The following is a 5,072-nucleotide window of genomic DNA, read 5'->3' as shown; positions in this document are numbered from 1 at the left end:
CAGGCGGAGGTGATGTCATGACCGTGGAGCAGACAGCGCCGCCGAGGCCGGTGGCGCAGGTGGCACTCAAAATGGTGGACACCTGCTGGTAGATCGAATGTATTAAGATTGACTGATGGCAGAGTTACAGAGAGCAGTGCGGATGTTGGAGGACCAGAGGAAGTGGTGAAGGGTAGATGACAAAGCATCAAGTACAAGGAAACATAGGAAAAGAGGATGCAGAGAGCGAAGGGCGAGCATGTGACCATCCCCCTCTCTCCTAAACATGAATACGTAACGCATATCTAACGCACGGAACACATTTTATCCTCGGTTACGGTTGAAGTTCATCCTTATCACATAATGAAAACAAAAAAAGAAGTAAAAATACCGTAGAAAAAATACTCCAATGAACAAGGAAGCATGATAATGCACAAGCTACAATTGGACGGTACACCAACGAACTCGGCTTGACGCTCTCTATTGGCCGCAGATGCAGAGCAGCTCGCCACGCCCCCTGTTTCTATAGACACGTCCACGCTCTTTGTCCTTACCCAATGGTACGTCCAAGGGAGGTGGGGATGGGTCCGCTTTCCGTTTAGACCCACGCGTTTTAATGCAGATGGCCCCTGACAGGACGCCAAACATCAGTATGATACGTTCTCATTGAGCTTCGCCCCACCCCTTGAAAACAATCCTGTGTACGTCTCCCCTCTCGACGCCGCCCATGTGGCATTAGACGGCGGTCTTGTCTAAGGGCCGAGTCTTCGGCTCGATTCAATCCTGTGTACGTCTCCACTCTTGACGCCTCGCATGTGGCATTAGACGGCGGTCTTGTCTAAAGGTCGAATCTTCGGCTCGATTCAATCCTGTGTACGTCTCCACTCTTGACGCCTCCCATGTGGCATCAGACGGCGGTCTTGTCTAAGGGCCGGATCTTCGGCTCGATTCAATCCTGTGTACGTCTCCACTCTTGACGCCTCCCATGTGGCATTAGACGGCGGTCTTGTCTGAGGGCCGGATCTTCGGCTCGATTCTTCCCTTTATCTTGGTCGCGGACGTCTCCAACCAAATGTTTTGTTTTTTAATAGCCCTCATTCTTGAGTAGCGCGAGATCTGCTCAGAGCCTCATTTGCAATGCTGCTGGCGGATTCAAGGCACGATTCAAGGCACGACCTGCTCGGATTTTCCTCTTATTCAGCTCTCCTGGCTCATCAGGGGCGTAGTGTTAAGGTGCCACCTAGAACAAAATACACACTTTTTTCTTTCGGTTGCATTCGGCGAACTTGTCTAGCTTTGGGTTGTGCTCCTTGCGGATTATCTTTACCTGTCCTTGATGCTTATATCTTTATGTTATCTTTATCTAGCCTTGATCAGCGTTCACCACGGTTCTGTGCATTATGAAAGGCACCACGCTTCCATGCATTATGAAAGGCACCACGCTTTCGTGCGTTATGCAAGGGACGGCCAATGTCCTTGCCTGATATCGTGCGGCGCACATCATGATCTTTTCAGCGAAGTTGCCACTGACGTGGTATTCGACAGTGGGATCGACATTTTCCTTGTCGTCGGTACTGTGCCCAGCATTTGCTTAGACTTTTGGGTCTGAGAACACGGTCATCACCCATCGCCACTACAGTCTATCTGGTACCTCCAGGAGGGGATTTCTCGGACACTCAGAGGCCGTCTGCAGCCAATTCTTCCAGCTTTCGGCAACCGTCGAACAGTCGTGCCGTGCCTTTCAATGCAGCATTTACTTTGATAGTAATCGTCACAAGCTGTTAACTGAATTTGGAAGCCACTCATGAGCCCCACTGCCCCACGTGCTCCTTCAAACGCAGTTTCCGGACCTCCAGGTTTCTTCGTGCATTTTTCTTTGTGGCATGCGAGCCCCCAGGACATCGTGTGAAGTGGCATGGTGACTCGCTGCTCCGTTTTACCAAGTTTACACCCCGACGTCTTTGGGGGAGTAAATGTTTTCTTGAGATGTATTTGCTTACGATGAACGTAGCTTACACGTGGATGCTCATTTGATGTCGTGCGCTTTCTTCTATAGAAGGTATAACCGCTTGAAGTTGCTTTGGGTCTTAGTTTCAACCTTGAGTTTGTGTCAAGAAACGTCATCAGTTTATGGATAATAAAGAATGTATGCTGATTCCAGGAAGCGTGAAGTGAAGAAATCTTACGTTAATTAAAAAAGAGGGTAGGTAAAATACTTTTGGATTATTAAGTATGGATTATTAAGTGTGGATTATGGGAGGAAGCTTGTTCATGTGTATGAGGTAGGCCTTTAAGTTTAAAGTACCGTAGATCGTAGTCTAACAAGTACCTTACATAATTTATGAATGATACTTTAACCCAGTCTTCTGCGTTTATTCGACTCAAATTAGTCACCGCAAAGAAGAGACTAGGGATAATCCCTCTCAACCGACGACTTCTGGTGGGCTAGGGTCTTTCGCATACAGTTTGGCGTAGGAGACACGGGATTTAATGTTCGGGATTTCCCGAATATTGAATCGCGTCATTAAAGATCACGAAGAGGGTTAGATGACGCTGGGAGTATCTAGACTAACCCAATAATTTTTGCTGAAGATACGGCACAAGCTATATCCTGTGCAGATGTTCGAAAATATGAATGCACCCAAGTTGTTGTTGGTCTAGCGTAGCGACGAAACAGTAAATATCAGATGAAGCTTGTCGCTCTACGACATATTACAATTTTGCAACAATTCCAGTAGCGCGTTGTTACAGTATGCAGTGCCGAAAGAAGTCTTTTATCTTACTGTTCCATAGGACATCGAGACACACTACTGCTCCATACCATTGATGACCACCCCCAAGCTCCCACGTCCGGCTGGCGGCCACATTTTTGAACACGGAGTACGCTGCACGCTCTGACTTTTTCCGACGTTCACTGGCGTTGTCTGTCACTAACTGGCGTGCTGATCGTGATGTGTTGGCCGACCACTGGTCCGCGTCAGGCTGTGCCACGCCTGGTCCTGCGGGTCCTGGACCACTCCATGCTCGCCAGCCCCGCGGCCGGCCCCAGGGCGGTGAGGCCATCAGGCGCTGGTCGGCCCAGACCGGCACGTGCGCGGGTATAGCGCGGCGGGCTAGTCGCAGCCAGTCCCGCCGTGCGTGTATTTGGATGGCCAGGATGATGTGTGGCCAGGGTGATTGTGACTAAGAATCATGGCGGCCGTTATACGTTGAACAACTTGAACAACAGCCTGATGAACTGCCAGACACTCAAGGCCGTTCTTTGCCTGTGATTTGGTGTGGTTTAAATTAGACCCTTTCCGGCCATTAGTGACCATTTCGGGACTAGGGATGAAGGGGAGTGGGTCGTAACTGGGCAAGACTAAGTGCAGCCTGTGTCCACTACCGGGACGTAGCCCACAGGGTGGCCCCTCTCCGGCGTTTGTGCGGGAACTCAGGCAGGGCGGGGCCAGGAGGGCCCACTGACTGTTTCAGCCAACGATGACGGGTGCAGGCAGCTGACCCAAGACGAACGGGTCACCGCGATACTGCAGAATGAAGCGTGAAGGTGGAAACAACGGCGGATGTCGTCTGTGGGTCGATTTCACCATTTTCCTTTCTCCTGGCGTGGGCCTTTACACCAGCTTGCACTCTGTACCAAGCGCGAGCACAGAGATCGCACGTGCGTTTGTGCGTGCTCTCGACAGACACGCCCCCGCGGACCCGCGTTCAGCCCGCTCCCACGCTCGGTGTTTTAGCGCACATTGAGCCATGTCCGTCCGCCCGCGCTCCTGTCGTGAGGCTGGCTGTCCTGTTAACAGATCAGGACGGCCCTCCCCAGACGGCCTGGGGATGAAGATGGCGATAGTTCAGCTTTGTGGATTCGTCGGGCTTGGTGGAGCGTTTTCTGGAGTCAGCGTGTTCTGGTCGTCATGGTATATTTTTGGCTGGCGTGATGCTGAAGTGTTGACTGTTCATCCAGGCGACAACGCTGTCATTGCCACTGATCAGGCCGGCTGAGCAGTGGTTTTCAGATGAGGCCCCGCAGGTTTGCACAAAATTCTTCCGTGCTAAGCACACCATCGCCACGCCGCAAACAAGACATTTTTTAAATTAAATTCAAACCAGTTCGCTAGTTTTAAATTACTAAGGTCTGCCTAGTCCATACCAAAATAGTTGTTGCAACCCAACATAATGAAGTTAGTTCGGCAGTTCTGCCTATGTTTTATTTGCTCCAATCTGCCGTCGTCATGACGACGCGGGTGCGCGGGGATGTGTTCGACCGTCGGGCCGCCGCCGTCGCCGGTGGGCTCAGGCTCGCGTCCGCGATGTGGGATCTTGAGAACGCTATCCGCTTGCTCGTCACTGGCTCTCGTTCTGCACGCTGCCAGCTTGGCGAAGGAGAGCTTTTCAGGCAGCGGGATCGAACATGCAGGTTTAAGATATGGCTGGCTTGTATTGGTTTGCATTAGTCTGTGGAGAGAGTTGGACCAAATCGCTTACAACTATATCGCAAGCAGGCGACGCATAGTTATAAGCGCTTATAACTATATGTCGCCTGCTTGTGTTTATAAAAAATTCTCAAAAGTTTGTATTGAATGCGCTTATAGAAATTACGAAGTTCTTCCAGAAGTGCTTGTAAAAAGGCACACAGGTTTCATCCGCTGGATTCTGGTCATTTATTTTCAACTGTCAGCGAATATTATGTTGATGGCAAGCATACAGCACTATAACAAAGCTATGTCGTTTCTCTCACTCGACGGGCAAATATGGCGCATGGTACGCCCGCAGTCGAGAGCTGATATTTGGATATCATCCACCGGCAGCATTATTAAAATACTTATTTCCACTGAAGACAAGCTGCCATTTTCGCAGGCATGGTCTGGTAACCAGCAATACACAAAACGCAAGCTTGCCATGAACGCAATCGAAGAGTGCAAGCAACAAATTCGCGACCTCCGTCATGAACACCCGGAAACCAAGCCAGTATGTCGGACAATTTGTTTTCAGTGCAGCAACGTGTTGCAATCACAGCATGACCAGCGCAGTCACAAAAACACGACCTTGTCCTCCGCTGACCTCGCGCGCCTATGATCCCGGCAATATTCGCGGAG

The sequence above is a fragment of the Pollicipes pollicipes genome, unplaced genomic scaffold, assembly GCF_011947565.3.
Source record: "Pollicipes pollicipes isolate AB1234 unplaced genomic scaffold, Ppol_2.1 Scaffold_4881;HRSCAF=5763_pilon_pilon_pilon, whole genome shotgun sequence".
Taxonomy (NCBI): Eukaryota; Metazoa; Arthropoda; class Thecostraca; order Pollicipedomorpha; family Pollicipedidae; genus Pollicipes; species Pollicipes pollicipes.
The sequence above is the reverse complement of the archived record's forward strand: the minus strand, read 5'-3'. Positions refer to the sequence as shown.